Source organism: Cornus florida, unplaced genomic scaffold (assembly GCF_030987335.1).
Source record: "Cornus florida cultivar Cherokee Brave unplaced genomic scaffold, ASM3098733v1 CherokeeBrave_3.0.0_Hap2_Chr05, whole genome shotgun sequence".
In the NCBI taxonomy this organism is placed as follows: Eukaryota; Viridiplantae; Streptophyta; class Magnoliopsida; order Cornales; family Cornaceae; genus Cornus; species Cornus florida.
The window spans coordinates 105093151-105110658 of record NW_026775575.1 but is presented as its reverse complement, the minus strand read 5'-3'; the positions used below and the strand labels follow the sequence as shown (position 1 = coordinate 105110658).

General features: G+C 34.3%; 1 long non-coding RNA gene across 1 annotated transcript; it reads right to left on the bottom strand.

Annotated features, from left to right (window-relative positions):
- Positions 1–1773: 1773 nt before the first annotated feature.
- Positions 1774–15985, bottom strand: LOC132308213 (uncharacterized). Its single transcript, XR_009482403.1, has 3 exons — positions 15695–15985; positions 14877–14944; positions 1774–2058 (listed from the first exon to the last, which is right to left on the bottom strand). It is a non-coding gene; the product is annotated as an uncharacterized LOC132308213 (long non-coding RNA).
- Positions 15986–17508: the final 1523 nt, after the last annotated feature.

Below are 17508 nucleotides of genomic sequence, written 5' to 3'. Positions count from 1 at the left end.
TTCAGACAAATGATCCTTATAGTCAAGACATAGAGCTCGCCAACGGTTGATGTAGTTAACCACGGGTTCACCCTTCATCTGTTTTGTGTTTGTAAGCTCTAGCATACTTACAGTACAATGAATGCTGTAAAAACGGTTGAGAAATTCTCGTTCCATCTACTCCCAACTGTCCCAACTTTGAGGTCTGTGTACCAATCAAATGCATTCCCTTTAAGGGAACGAACGAATTGTTTGACAAAGAGATCTCCGTTTGTACCAGCATTGCCGCAGGTTTCTATAAAGTGTGCCACATGTTGCTTGTGATTGCCTTTCCGTCAAACTGTTGAAGTTTTGGAGGTTGATACCCAATCGACATTTTTAAGATGTTAATTCTTTCTGTGTAAGGCTTTAAGTACATTCGAGTACTTTGAGAAACGCCATTGTATTGTTCTCTTGTGCAATTCACTATTATGTCTTGAAGTTGTTGGACAGAAAGTGAGGTGACGGAGGCAGTATCAATTATTGGATTGGCAGACACGTCATTTTGATCATTAATTGGAGTATTCTCTGGCATGGAATTAGAATGAGGAATCCGACCTTTGTTTGACTCAGCATTGTCATCACACAATTTTAACTTTTCTGTCAGTGAGGTAATTTTCAGATCTTGCTCCTGAGAGAGTATTGTAATCTTTCAATTGCACGGGCTATAGTCATCAATTGCTCTTCGTACGAGGTAGTACTCGTCATCATGACTGCCATAGTGATGGAGTCAGAAAAAATCTTTGGCCTTGGGTGGACCAGCCTTGAACTTGAACTTGTGACTGAAACAACCTTTGAAGTTGTAGGAACCTTCTTCATTGCCCTCAGCGGGGTGAAGGCGGTATGAGTTTAAGTTGTTACTTTGACAGATTTGGCGAAATCAACTCTCATCGCATCGTGTTGTCTGTTGGTAGGAATGAATGCTTTGACCATGCTCCACATCATGGAACTTGCAGAGATTTTTGTACTACTTGACGAAGTTGCAAACTTCTTGCCACCTTTTGTGGTGGTATTGATGTTGTCCGTCACGACTGCGATGTCTTTGGGGGTATTCTTCTTCTTCGTTTGAATCTTGTTGGAAGCCATGAATTCTGATGATGAGATTTGTTGAAGATTTGATGTAGGAGAAAGAGATGAGAGGCAAAAGATGTCCCACTGGGCATGCCAGAAATTTGTACACACAAATTTTGTAGTTTGCAAATAAGAACAAAATATGGAACAAAAATAATATTTTATAAAATTGAAAAAATTGGAATACAATTTTCTGTAATATTCTTTACAAAAAATAAGGACATCTGATTCGATCTCCTTTTTTTTTGTTGGTTGAATCCAAGGGCTGCATGAGCTTGATCTTGAATCACCGTGGAATTTAGATGAAGAACGACACGATTTGATGTGCTTGTTGTTGATCACCGTGAAATTTGATGAAGAACAGCACGGTTTAATGTGCTTGGTATTCTTCGTTTTTGGGTTTGGATGTTGGGGCAGAGTTTCTGTATTTTTTCTTGGAATTCTGCATTTCTGAATTTTGAATTTGTGTCCCTTTGAATTTTTGGACTTTTGAATTCTGAATTTGTATCTCTGAATTTCTGGCCTTCTGAATTCTGAATTTGTGCGTCTAAATTTCTGGACTTCTGAATTCTGAATTTATGTCCGAATTTCTGGACTTCTGAATTCTGAATTTGTATCCCTTCTGGATTTTTGAGTCTCTGAATTTCTGGACCTTTTGGATTTCTGTTGACACACCCCAACCTAATTTACTCTATTGATTAAAGTGAACCATTAGAATGTATCTAATCATCTGTATTAATCTCACACATACATGACGTCAGCATATATCAGAGTATCTGTTTAAAAGTTTACAATTTAAAACAAACTACATGCCCATTATACAATCTCGCCAAAACTAAAACGTTAATTACAAGTCATAATATTAAATTCTACTATAATATTTACATTTTATACAAAAGACGTTCCATTGTTATTTTCTCCAGTCACACTCAAGACTCTAGACCTGGCAGTAGCAACCCAATCTGATACCTGAAAAAATTATAAATATGGAAGGAATGAGCTTAAAGCTCAGTGAATGCAACACTACCACATCCGAGTAATATAAACAAATATTATCTGATAACGTCAATTAAACTTCATTAACATAGTACATGCATTAACATATAGTACTCTCCTTCTAGGCCAGAGTATGAACCTTATTTAAATATAGTACTTTCCTTCTTGGCCAGAGTATGGATCGTATTTACTGTAGTACTTTCTTTCTAGGCCAGAGTATGGACTTTATTTACTGTAGCACTCTCTTTCCAGGCCAGAGTATGGACCTTATATAATGTAATCAAGGTATATATATATATATATACATTCATCTTCAATTCACATAAACAGCTTCAATACTTCAATTAAATATATCCAAGTATAATATATATAGATATAGATATATAACATCAACACATATCCATAACACACCCAATCAAATTTGTCTAATCTAAAAGAAATTGACACCCCAATTAAGAAAGAACTAATAAATAAATAGAATTTATTTAAGAACAGATTCTTATATCAACTACAAGGGCTTCGAATAATAAATTTGAAGGATGAAGATGTAAAAGACTTATTTATATACCTATACTCCTCAGTCCTTGCTTACAGCTTTTGCGGCAACCCTTCCTTTTTCTTTTCTTCTCTCTATTTTCTTCTTCTATGGCCGGAACCCCTTCTATTTTTTTTTTCTTTTTTTTTTTTTTCTTTTTTTTTCTTCTTTTTTTTTATTCTTTTCAATTTCCATGTATGTCTTTAAAACTCTTCATTTACGCAGGTACAGGTGTATTGTGTGTGTGTACTGGCAGCTTAAAAACCCATGTGCTGGCAACAATTTCTCTCTATAAAACTTGAAACATCAATTCCTTTCTAATCTAGTAATATACACATATACTAGTCAAACCACAAGACTTATTTCAAACCATTAATTCAACTTAATAGAATACATAATATATATATCTAGAAACTTCAAGCACCAACAAGGAGAAGTGTGGAAACTTCCACATCTAGCATCATTTGCTAATATCTACAGTGTATATTTATATATATAATTTTATTATCTCATGGTCACACCCATGTACACTTAAAATCTCCAAATATTTCCAATAGAGCTATAAGTAGTAAGCTTGATACAAAATATAAAATTCACAAAATAACTACTCCATATCATATTCATCTATAAATCATGTCAAATTAAAATTAAATTATGCTAACCAAATTAATTTTTGTATCGAGGTATTATAATTCTTCCCCCCTTTAATTATTTCGTCTTCGAAATTAAAATGCATGAAACATACCGAACAAATGGGAATATTGCATTCTCATAGTTTCCTCGCTTTCCCAAGTCGCTTCTTCAACTGTGTGACTTCTCCACAATACCTTTACCAGTGATATAGTTTTATTCCGTAGCACTTGCTCCCGGCAATCCAAAATCTGTTCCGGTTCCTCTACATAAGTCAAATCTTCCTTCAACTCTATCAGTTCCGCAACTAAACACATGAAATGGATCTGATATATACTTCCGAAGCATAGACACATGGAAAACGTCATGTAATTTTGATAATTCTTCTGGTAATTCCAACCGGTACGCCACTGCTCATATCCGTTCCAGAATTTTGTAAGGTCCATTGTACCTGGGACTTAATTTTCCCTTATTTCCAAACCTCATAATACCCTTCCAAGGAGAAATACGAAGAAAAACAAAATCACCAACTTCAAACTCCAAATCTCTCATTTTTCGCACATCCACATAACTTTTCTGTCCATCATGTGCTACTTTCATACGCTGCTGAATTACCTTCACTTCTGGACCCAATAACTTTCTTTCACCCACTTCACCCCAACACAATGGAGTTCTACATTTCCTCTCATACAATGCTTCATATGGTGCCATCCCAATAGTAGACTGATAACTATTATTATAAGCAAATTCAATCAACGGTAAATAATCATCTCAACTACCTTTGAAATCCAGTACACAAGCTCTTAACATATCTTCCAAAATCTGAATCGTTCGTTCTGATTGCCTATCTGTCTGAGGGTGAAAAGCTGTACTGAACTTCAAAGAAGTTTTCATAGCTTCATGCAAACTACACCAAAATCTAGAAGTGAACTTCGGATCCCTATCACAAACAATAGAAACTGGAGCCCCATGCAAACATATGACCTCATCAACATACAAACGAGCATATTCCTTTGTAGAATAAGTAGTTTTCACTGCCAGAAAATGAGCTGATTTTGTAAATCTATCAACTACCACCCAAATGGAGTCATGTCCCCGTTTTGATCTTGGAAGTCCCGTCACAAAATTCATGGTTACATGCTCCCATTTCCATTGTGGAACTGGTAACGGCTGTAATAACCCCACTGGTTTATGATGTTTAGTTTTCACTCGTTGACATATCAAACACCTTGCTACAAATTCTGTAATTCCACGCTTCACATTGTTCCACCAATAGTATTCTTTTAAATCCCTGTACATTTTAGTACTCCCCGGATGCATAACATATATAGAACTGTGGGCTTCATCTAAAATATCTTTCTTCACAGAAACATCATTTGGAACACAAATTCAACTTTTAAAATACAAAATCTCATCATCCCTAACTGTAAATTCAGTTGGCATACCTTTTTGAGCTTCTCTTCTTTTCTTATCCAGGAATACATCATGAATTTGCAACTCTTTAATTTGATCTAACAACAAAGGTCTCATCGTAACATGTGCAAACAATGCTCCTTTGTTAGTAACTGTCAATTCAACTCCCATCAGTCTCAATTCCATAATATTTGCCACCCGTGCATACTGTACACAAGATAGTCTCCCTGAAGACTTCCTACTCAAAGTATCTGCTACTACATTGGCTTTTCTAGGATGATGGTGAATATTACAATCATAATCTTTGATTAACTCCATTCAACGTCTCTGTCTCAAATTTAAGTCCTTCTGTGTAAACAAATACTTCAAACTCTGATGATCTGTATATATTTCACAAATTTCACCATACAGATAATGCCTCCACAATTTTAAAGCAAAAACAATAGCAGCTAACTCCAAGTCATGTGTAGGATAATTCAATTCATGATTATTCAATTGTCAAGAAGCATATGCAATTACCTTGCCATTCTGCATCAAAACACATCCTAGACCCTGATGTGAAGCATCGGTGTAAATCACAAAACCTTCGCCACCACATGGAATAGTTAACACTGGGGCTGACGTTAACTTTTTCTTCAATTCTTCAAAACTTCTTTGGCATTCCTCATTCCACACAAACTTTACTTCCTTCAGGGTTAGCTTTGTTAATGGCAATGCGATACTAGAAAACCCTTGGATGAACCTCCAATAATAACCTGCTAATCCCAGAAAACTTCTGACTTCTGTCACATTAGTAGGCCTTTCCCATTTCACCACTACTTCCACTTTTGACGGGTCAACATAAATACCATCCCCAGATACTATATGCTCCAAAAATACAACTTTATCAAGCCAAAACTCACATTTGCTGAACTTAGTAAAAAGTTATTTTTCCCGTAAAATCTGTAACACAATTCTTAAATGTTTTTCATGTTCATCCACACTCCGAGAATATATTAAAATATGGTCGATGAAGACAATAACAAAAGAATCAACATATGGATGAAATACTCGATTCATTAAATCCATAAATGTGATACCCCTCGGATTCGAGACACGGGTTGATCAGGCCCAGGCCCAAACCTGAGGGATATCAAACAATTAATATGTTATAACGAACATGGAATACAAAGCGAATTTAAGAAATAACATTTATAAGCTGAAAGAATACTAAATTAAAAATCCTCAAAATTAAAATAATTAAAATCCAAGTTATTCAAACTCTGTAATACCCCTAGTTTTCAAAAGGATACAATGGGAATTTAAATTTTATTTTATTGCATTTTTATTTCATTATGTGATTTATGTGCTCATTTGCGTAATTATTTAATTGTTTCTTTAATTTTAAATTAATTGTGTATTTGTTCTTGATTCTAAATTACTTGTTTATTTGTTTTAAAGTAATTGTTTAATTTTAATAGTGTATTTGTTTTAAAGTAATTGTTTAATTTTAATAGTGTATTTATTTTAAAGTAATTGTTTAATTTTAATTATTTAGTTGTCTAAATTAATTGTTTTATTTGGTCCTGTATATGATATAGGATTAGGGTTTTATTTTTTTTATATAGTATGGACGCAGACTTATATTAGGTTTTAAATTAAACACGGTAAATATAGAGTTACGTAGATTAGGGTTTGGGACGTCTATATATATTTTTCTTTTGAGTCTGCTAGGGTTGGGAACAATCTTACTCACGTAATATTTATGAGAAAGAAAACAGAGGCTCTAGACTGGTCTTGAGAGAAACATAGAAGGTCTCGGGTGATTTTCTGTGAGGCTAAAGGAGGAAGACTGGAGGAAGAACAGAGGGGTTGCTTCTGGATGGAACCAAGAAGCAATAGAGGAAGGGAACTGGGAGCAGAGCAGAGGGGAAACAGACTTGGAGAATTCTGAAACTTAGAGACGACGCTTAAGGTTTCAAACTGGAATCGTGAGGCAAGTTTCAGTCTATTCCTCTCCTGTAAACTTGTGTTCAGTGCATCTTATATAGACTCCAGGAACTTAATTAAACGTTTAAAAATGGACTTTATGCATGCTAGATGATTTCGGTAATCTGTTCTGTGTTTTTTTTAACGTTCAAACTTATTCTTGTATAAGCTGTTGTGTGTAGTTTAAGTTTTTTGTCAATTGGTTCACACTGGAATAGGAGGAGTCTCTAGGGGTTTAAGAGCTTTAATGGAACCCTAATAATCTTAAAAAGGTCTAGAATAGGACACTGGACTTCGCCGGAATCACAGACGACAACCGGACGAAGCAGAACGGTGCAGTTGAAGCAGATGAGGCTCTCAAAGAGAGAGAGCCGGCTCTAGGAAGCAAAGAGCCGGCTCCCCCTCTATTAGAGCCGGCTCCAAGGGTTATGGGGGCCGGCTCTATGCAGGTTAGAGCCTGCTCTACGTTTCTAAGAGCAGGCTCTGTGATTCTATGTACTTACTGGAGTGGTTTGTGCGTTGTTTGGCTCGTTGGTGATTTTTCTGAGTTGTGTTTGGGCTAGGCAGATGAAGTTATATATTAATTCATGAACTATTAGAGCCCTAGGATGCATTAATTTATTTATATGCTAATGTATTAAACGGTGGGAAAATCTAAGACAAGTCACAGACTGTTTACGGACATAACGGATTGTAAAGGTTTAATTGCTTAAACTGTGTCTAGCAATTAAAAGAGTTGGAACATGGATTCCAAACATTACACCATGCTATATTAGAGCCACTTCTAATAAATTAATGTCTTAGTACTCATGGAATTAACTGTAGGGAAGTATACAACGGTACAAGGTAAAAATATGTGACTTTGTACGCTGCTAACGGATAGGAAGGACTAATTCGCTAAGTCTTGTTTTAAAAATTTAACGGATTATTGCATGGTGTCTAAACAGGATATTATGCTATATTAGGACTCACAATGCATAATTTATTCTAATATGCTAAAGGTTTTCACAGTGTGGGAGTTTTAAGTAATGACGCATATTATTGGTGTTTATAAAGTATCTAGTTGTGTAAACTTAATTTAGCAACTTGGATGACTGGAGGATGGTTTTGAAATCTATGTTGGGTACAGAATAGGGTCATGTGTCTGTTAGACCTCATTTGTGCATAGGTTGGATTTTAATTAAGGAACTAATAAATTAGGTTTCATTAATTAAATGGAGATCGTTATTTTAATTGTTGAACCGTTCTATCTGTTCCAGCAAATATTGGTTAGAACTGTGGATTTTCTGAGTTAAAGTTTGTCATTCTCAGATTTATAATTGACACTTTACTATTGTTAATGTTGCCAACTGCGGGATTGTACTATGGGTTAGCTGAAATTTCCGTTAAATGAATTAAATTGTCAATGACATGAATGGATACTGGATCTTAACTTGATGAATTATTAAACTTTGTCTTGTTAATCACATGGATGGATTCTGGATTGCAAGTTGATGAACTGTTTAAACTCTGTATATCAACTATTTGGATTACGTGGGTATGATTTGATGAACTGTTGAAAATGTTGCATCATTCAAGAATCATTTGCATTATATGTACCGGCATGGGACGGTGACATATCAGGGATGGATTAGATCAAAAAGTTAAGTCCTATCCCTTCATACATAAGGAATGGATTAACTAAAACAGTTAAATCCTACATGGATGCATGTCCTGTCAACTAAAACAGTTGAACGACATAATGGATATTTGTTTTATCTTTCTGCACTAGGAAGGAATTTATATATATATTTATGGTACCGTGATACGAGCTTGAGTCTCCTGATCACGGTTAGGGTGCGTATATTGCAAAGGTTGAGTAGCTAGATATAACTAATATTCCCTGGTAGGTCTAGGTACTTGGCCGTTGAAAAACGTGTTTTATATGTCACTTTCTACCTAGGCTGAACTATGTTATAGGCTAGTGAGCATCCTATAGTGTGTGTGTATATATATATATATATGGACTATTGTAGATATTACCAAGCTATCTAGGATGTATCTGCGTATCGGGTTTATGTACGGATTGTAGTCGATTGGAACTTGCATGTGGGCCTGACCCACTCCTATTTTTCAGGTATTTGCCAGTACCAGGCTTAGAGTTTGTTCGTGTTGATGCAGATTCAGACACTCACTCTTCCGGTTACATAGGGTTTCCTTTCTATTTTGGTTTTGGATTTTAATACTGTAAATTCAAGGATTTGGGATCAGGGGTCCACTAGGTGGATTTCCGAGTTGTACAGATTTGAAGGATTTAAATGTTATTAATTTTATTATCTTAAGTTGAGGTTTTTTTTTTTATTTTAGAATTCTTTCAGCGTTTTGTTATTTTAATCTTAATTCAATTTTTTATTCCTGCTTGTTTACATATTAATTTTCTGATATCCCTCGGATCTGTGTTCGGACTTGATCACCCATGGCTCTAGAATCGAGGTGTATCACAAACTCCTCCAATCCATACAACTCTGGGAATCCAACCAGTGGACCTCTAATAAGAAAATCCAAACTGAAATGTAAAACTAGAAGAAATCCATAATTAAATGATGGAGAGAGATCCTACATCGTCGGAAGAATGAGTGATAGTCTCTGCTCAGCACGATCAGGTCTAAGGCTGGAACTGGCGAGCACCTGAATAATAGAAGTGGGTTAGGCCTACGAACAAGTTCTATCCTACTACAATCCAAGCAGAGACTCAATACGCATATACACTCTAACCAACTCAACAATAACTGTATAAGCCGTGTATATATATATATATATATCCACACTATGGACTCTCACTGGACTATGATACGGGTCGCAACCTAAGTAGAAGGCAACATACAAAACGCACCTGAGTGGGCGTGACTACCTAAGCCTAACAGGGTACACCACAACCAGTATAGCCAGCTACGCGTCCTACTGCATATATGCCCCATAACCGTTGACTCTGAGACTCAAGCTCATGTCACGGTATCATAATAATATATTTAAAATCCGTTCATATCCATCCATAGGAAATCCAATAAGTCGTTCAGCTTATTTAACCGCACAAACTTATATAAGAGATCCAGTAAGTCGTTCAGTTTATTCAACCGCACAGACTTAAATATAAGGGGAATTATGGTTTTTTTATAATACGTACCCTTATTCCAAAATAGGTAAGATTTAGCACTTTAAGCTAATCCAAACCTAGTATGTCACTATCCCATACCGATGTATACAATCCAATCCATCCAGTAGTTGATAGAATAAATAACAATTATAACTATCAACTAATCCATAAAATCCACAATTGATAATAGAAATAATAAAACATAAGCATCAATTGTTCTATATCAAGCCTGCTAAAATTCTGTAAATTAACAGTCTTAGACAAAACTACTCCGCACAATACATTAATTGGTTTTACAGATTATACATGTAAACCAATTACCTTCAAGTAAGCATAACAGATTATAATAGTTCACATGCTTAGTTCTATAACATGTAACATAATTAACTGTCAAACCATTTCTAAGAATTGTTATCTTAAGGTTCGAGCAATTTAAAATACTATCCATCCAGAAACAATAAACCATTTTAATTCCAAATAAGCATATTAAAATATAAATATTCACACGCTTATTTTATATCACTAGAACCTGATTAACAGAGAAACTTACTCAAAGAATTTCTATTTAAGATTGTAAGAAATTTAAAATCCTTTCCATCCAAGAACAGTAAACTAGTTTATTAAACAATTATCTACGGTTCAAGCTCGAGCATTTGTTGATTTATTTTGCATTATTCCACTTTCTGAAGGGTTAATAAGACTTAGAACATCTCAAAACACTTCAATACAGCTTCCAACAGAATCTGAAAACGTGAAAATTCAAGCCCCGTAGCCAAAACCGTCGCAGAAAAACCAAAAACTGGAACCCAACTGAAAGAGCCTGCTCTTCTAAAAAAAGAGCCTGCTCTTCTTTGCTAGGAGCCGGCTCCAAGACCTCCAAGAGCCATCTCTTGGTCTCCAAGAGCCTGCTCTTGATTCCAAGAGTCTGCTCCTTCAACCTGTGAGCCGTCTCTCTTCTCTGTTCTTCATCTCTTTCACGTCCGGCGATTTTCCGATGAACTGTTCTTCATCCCTAGGGTTCCTAAGTGTTTTAATTAGATTCCAGTATGCTAAAGAAATAATTAAATTCCTTACTCACTCAACGACATTAATTATACATCAATTATGCCACAAGGAATTTAAACCGGGACAATTTCCATTCATGAACACCAATTGTTTTAGCAAATCAACCTTGCAACTAAATTACTTCCAGTGTTTCTCCAACATGTTATAGAACTACTAAAATTTATTATTCATCAATTTACATGAATTAAAACAGAATCTACACCAGAAAGAATTTAAAACAAATACAATATACAGTATATAAACACGTCCAGTTTGTAAGCATCTAACCATAGAACCCAGTTTAATTTTAATCCTTATTAAATCCTGGAGTTGTGTTAAACATGCAAAGAACACGAGTTAACGGGATAGAGTTAAGATTAGAACTTGTCTGTGAGATTCGGTTCAAAAATCTCAACGTTCTTCTTCTAAGCTTTTCCGTCTCTGTTCTCTCCCAGACTTCTTTACGTCTCTCTGTTTTAGTATGCCATGAATAGGGTTCTCAAACCCTAAATCGAACATAATACCTATACTTATAGGTTTACGCCAAAACCCTAAACTGAAAACTTGGCCCATGGAAAACCTAATTAATGTTTAATTCTATCGGCTACCTATATGACCTCTAAAAACCTAATTTAATAAAACACATCTAACGTAATTTAAATTAATATAACCATGCAATAAAAATCAATTTAACGAAATAAAACAAGTACAAACAATTTAGGACACAATTAAGTCAATTAAAATAAAAGAAAATCTAAATAAATAAACAATTAAAATAAATAAGCAAACACAAACAAATCATTAAATAATTCACCTAATTAATTCACAATTAAATCAAACAAATTTCATAATAAAACAAAGTAAAACGCACTTAAACAATTAAATAAATTCTAAGATTATCCTTTTAAAATTAGGGGTATTACAATAAACACAGCTGGAGTATTGGTTAACCCAAAAGGCATTACCAAAAACTCATAATGGCCATATCGAGTTCGAAAAGCAGTTTTAGAAATGTCACTATCCTTTACTTTCAACTGGTGATTCCTGACCTCAAGTCAATCTTAGAAAACACCTTTGCCCCTTGCAACTGATCAAACAGATCATCAATTCGTGGTAATGGATACTTGTTTCTAATGGTTTTTTTATTTAACTGTCTGTAGTCAATACACAACCGCATAGTACAATCCTTCTTCTTAACAAATAACACCGGTGCACCCCACGGTGAAATACTGGATCGAATGAAGCTCTTATCCAGTAGATCTTGCAATTGTACTTTCAACTTCTTCAATTCTGTCGGTGCCATTCAATACGGAGTAATAGAAATTGGAGCTGCTCTCGGTACCAACTCAATGGTAAAATCTACCTCTCTATCCATTGGCAACCCCGATAATTCTTCTGGAAACACATCTGTGAATTCCTGTACCACTGATACAATTTTAAGTGTCACCTCTTTATTTTCAGTATCAACCACATAAGCCAAGTAACCCTGACACCCTTTCTTCAACAACTTTCTGGTTTGTATAGCTGAAATGAGACAGTTTGGAATAACATTTCTTTCTCCGGTAAATCTGAATTCTGGCTCCCCTGGTATCTGAAATAGAACTTCTTTCTGAAAATAATCTATTGACGCATGATACACAGATAGCCAATTCATACCCAAAATGATATCAAAGTCTGATATACCTAACGGTATCAAATTCACTTTTAACTGTCTGTCCCCCATTTGTAAGACACAATCCCGATCTTCATTTGCAACCACCACCACTTCCCCCATTGGTGTAGAAATAAACAATTTACTATCTAGTAATGAAAGTGATCTACCCAAATGCATAGCAATAGATGATGCAACAAATGAATGGGTTGAGCCAGGATCAATAAGCACAGTAACATTTCTATTCAAAATAGAAAGTGTACCTGTCACCACTTCGGGAGTTGCTTGAGCATCCTGAAGTGTCATAGCAGAAACTCTTCCCTGGGCTTGTGAACCACTTGTAGCTCCCCTACCTCATTTTGACAAGCTCCCCTGTGGAAAACCTTTACCAGAACCAGCAACACTACCCACTGAGGTCACTCCTATCAACATAGGACAATCTCTCTTCTGATGACCCAGCTGATGGCAATGATAGCATTCTTCTGCTTTCAATACAGGACAATCTTTCTTCTGGTGACCTTCCCTTCCACACTGGAAACACCCCCTGCCAGTACCACGTCCTCCAAAGCTACCTTGTTGTACAGATTATTTTTCAGAGAACCCTTGACCTCTTCCACTACCTGATGTCTGCCCTTGAGATTCACTACCCTTTCCCCTTTCATACCGCGACCTTTGACTTTTCTGACTTGAAATTCCTTCACCTCCTCTTAATTGTGATGGCTCAGATTTATTTCTTTTGTATTGTTCCCTTCTTTCTTGCAATTCTTCCACATCCCTTTCGGCAATCATAGCTTTATTCACAAGTCTGTTGTAATCTGTTTCCTAAAACACTGAAACTCTGGACTTAATAGCCGTCTCTAAACCATCCTAGAATTTTGTACATTTATCTTCTTCATTATGTATAAACTTGGGTGCAAACCTCGATAAAGCTGTAAACTTAACTTCATAATCAACTATAGACATTCTATCTTGTTTTAGGAGAGTAAACTCCCGTTCCTTCTCTTTTCTGTAAATTGGAGGAAAATATTTCTTATAAAAAGCTTTAACAAATGGTTTCATAATATCACCTCTTTCTCTCCTGGACTGAGTAATAAATGTTTTGTCGTATTCCACCAATAACTAGCTTCATTTTTGAATATAAATGTAGCTAAGTTTACCTTCTGGTCTTCTGCTGCACCCATTACTGCAAATATCGATTCCATTCTTCTTACCCACCCCTTTGCTTCTTCTGGTTTAGTAGTACCTTAAAATTCTGGGGCTGTTAACTTGATATACCTCTCATAATCTGAGCCTTTTTTTCCTTTCTGTTGTCTTTCCATCCTTTCTTGTATCATCATTTGACTTGCCATAAATTGTTTGTTCTGTTCAGCGAAGTCTATTATAGCCTTCTCCATTTTCTGAATACCAGTTAAGTACTCTGTTCTCTTCTCATACCACCCTGAATGGGTTGTTCCACTTCAGCCTCAACAGGAACAAAAGAGACTTCTTCCTCGATTCTATGATAACCACTTCCTCCTTCCATTATTTTTATCTATAATGAATCTCAAATATAACAACATATATATATGATACATAATCACCACATATATTTGTTAGTAAAAAAAATCAAGTCAAATAAATAACTTTATTACACACTTCCTACTGCCAGTGCCAGTCTAGACTCTTACTACCTCCAAAACCTAGAAAACCTAGGCTCTGATACCAAAAGTTGACACACCCCAACCCAATTTACCCTATTAATTAAAGTGAACCATTGGAATATATCTAACCATCTGCATTAATCTCACACATACATGACGTCAGCATATATCAGAGTATCTGCTTAAAAGTTTACAACTTAAAACAAACTACATGCCCATTATGCAATCTCGCCAAAACTAAAACGTTAATTACAAGTCATAATGTTAAATTCTACTACAATATTTACATTTTATACAAAAGACGTTCCATTGTTATTTTCTCCGGTCACACTCAAAACTCTAGACCTGGCAGTAGCAACCCAACCTGATACCTAAAAAAAAATATAAATATGGAAGGAATAAGCTTAAAACCCAGTGAATGCAACACTACTACATCCGAGTAATATAAACAAATATTATCTGATAACGTCAATTAAACTTCATTAACATAGTACATGCATTAAAATATAGTACTCTCCTTCTAGGCCAGAGTATGAACCTTATTTAAATATAGTACTCTCCTTCTTGGCCAGAGTATGGACCTTATTTACTGTAGTACTCTCTTTTTAGGCCAGAGTATGGACCTTATTTATTGTAGCACTCTCTTTCCAGGCCAGAGTATGGACCTTATATAATATAATTAAGGTATATATGTATATTCATCTTCAATTCACATAAACAGTTTCAATACTTCAATTAAACATATCCAAGTATAAAACTTACAGTGAGTACACTCACCTTGGTTACTTTTCCAATTATTTATTTTTCCTTCGGTACCGTCGATGTGGTCCGTTCCGTCTCCTTGCCTGAACAATATTATAATCATGTCATATTCATTTATAAAGAGAAATAAATAATACTCATCACCCCCATAATAAATCTCAAATATTCTGCAATTGTAGTCAAAATTTCTAATCATAAATATTTAGATTAAATTTTACCCAATGGACTGGAGTTAAACTACAGTCGTATTAATTCCTGTGAGACCACAATTAAAGATATAATTAAGAGTAGATTACATGAAATATATGCAAGAATGATTACTTAAGCTGAAATTGAAATAAAAATTTAAATACGGAACTTCCAATATAGAACTAGAAAGACAAATTTCCCCACCTCACTACTTCCATACGAATAGCCCAACACTAGCTTATTTTCTTTTCTCCCTTTTCTCTCTTTCTTGTCCGGCCTAGACTTCTGTAAGCTTACTGTGATATATGAAGGTGTACACTCTCACCTTCTTAAACTAAGCTCTTGGAGAAGCATTAATATGCTTATATTATATTAATATGTATACTACACATTCTGTCATAAAACAGATTACAAACCCAGCTCTAAAATTAAATATATAATATATTTAAATATAGATATATAGCATCAACACATATCCATAACATACCCAGTCAAATTTGTCTAATCTAAAAGAAATTGATAACCCAATTAAGAAAGAACTAATAAATAAATAGAATTTATTCAAGAACAGATTATTATATCAACTCCAAGGGCTTCAAATAATAAATTTGAAGGATGAAGATGTAAAAGACTTATTTATATACCTATACTCCTCAGTCCTTGCTTACAGCTTTTGCGGCAACCCTTCTTTTTTCTTTTCTTCCTCTATTTTCTTCTTCTATGGCCGGAACCCCTTCTATTTTTATTTATTTATTTTTATTTATTTATATATATATTTTTTTCGTGTATATCTTTAAAACTCTTCATTTACGTAGGTATAGGTGTATTGCGTGTGTGTGCTGGCAACTTAAAAACCCATGTGCTGGCAGCAATTTCTCTCTGTAAAACTTGAAACATCAATTACTTTCTAATCTAGTAATATACACATATACTAGTCAAACCACAAGACTTATTTCAAACCATTAATTCAACTTAATAGAATACATAATAAATATATCTAAAAACTTCAAGCACCAACAAGGAGAAGTGTGGAAACTTCCACATCTAGCATCATTTGCTAATATCTATAGTCTATATTTTTATATATAATTTTATTATCTCATGGGCACACCCATGTACACTTAAAATCACCAAATATTTCCAATAGAGCTATAAGTAGTAAGCTTGATACAAAATATAAAATTCACAAAATAACTACTCCATGTCATATTCATCTATAAATCATGTCAAATTAAAATTAAATTACGTTAACTAAATTAATTTTTGTATCGGGGTATTACATCTGAATTCTGAATTTGTGTCCGAATTTCTTCTTCCTCTAGGCCTCTATTTATAGGCTTTTTGGATTAATAGGATGATGACACGTGTCCTCTCTTGATAAGGAAAAAATCATAACTGAGCCGGGCCGGTTATATTTGTGATAATTATTCTTAAATATAATTAATCCAAATATATTTTATTAGGAATAATTATCTTTTTATTTAATCATTTGGGCTGGGCTAATTAAATAATTTAAGTGGACCGAGCTTTGACCAATTAAATAATTTATTTAAACATTAGACCTATATTTAATGGATCAATTTGTCAAAATAAAAGTCCATTAAAATTTTAGTGTCTACAACTCCCTTAGTTATTTTCGGAAGAATAAAAGGACAAAACGGGTATTACATCACTAATTTATGTCAGGAGTGATATTTTTGCACAATGTGAAAATATTAGAGATGTTTTTTGCACACTTTTTCAAATATAGGATATGACTGCTATGCAGAGTATACTTTATGAGTATTTTTTACACTTGTGCCTTCAAACATATTGGTCAAGTCATATAAAATTAATATTACTATCTAATTAATACTCTTTAGAAAATGTAATTAATTGTAGAAGACTTCAATTAGTAAAAGCTTTCCAATTTTAACGGTAATCTAGCCCCTAATGATACTCCTCTCTACAAAATATGATTCATTGTAGAAGCTCTCCACATTTTTTTCATCAATAATGTTGAAAAAAATTCATTAGCTAGGTACATAATTAAGGTTAAGCTCTTCCCGTTCATTTTCGATCATAACTATTTCAATGAAAACCTTGTTGAACCAACCTGAAGTTATAGTTTAATAAGTGCAAAATTATTATAGTCATTGAACTTATCCATCTCAAACCACCAAACTTTCTCTAATTTTGACATGAAGTTACGAAAATGTCCATTCAAAATAAAAGTACTTTAATTACCAAACACTTGGTGATGTTTTATATTTGACTGCATTGCAAAGTCAATTATCATGTATGTTTAAATGTCATTGTATTCTCTCTGTGTCGATATAAAATATTATATTATTTTTACAACTGGAGTCTAAAATCTCATAACATTCTTCCTCAGTGATACTTCAAATCCCAAAGTTTTGGAATTTGAAAATGCAAAAAATTATTCAAATAATTGTCTTCTCAAAGTCGCTACTTGTAA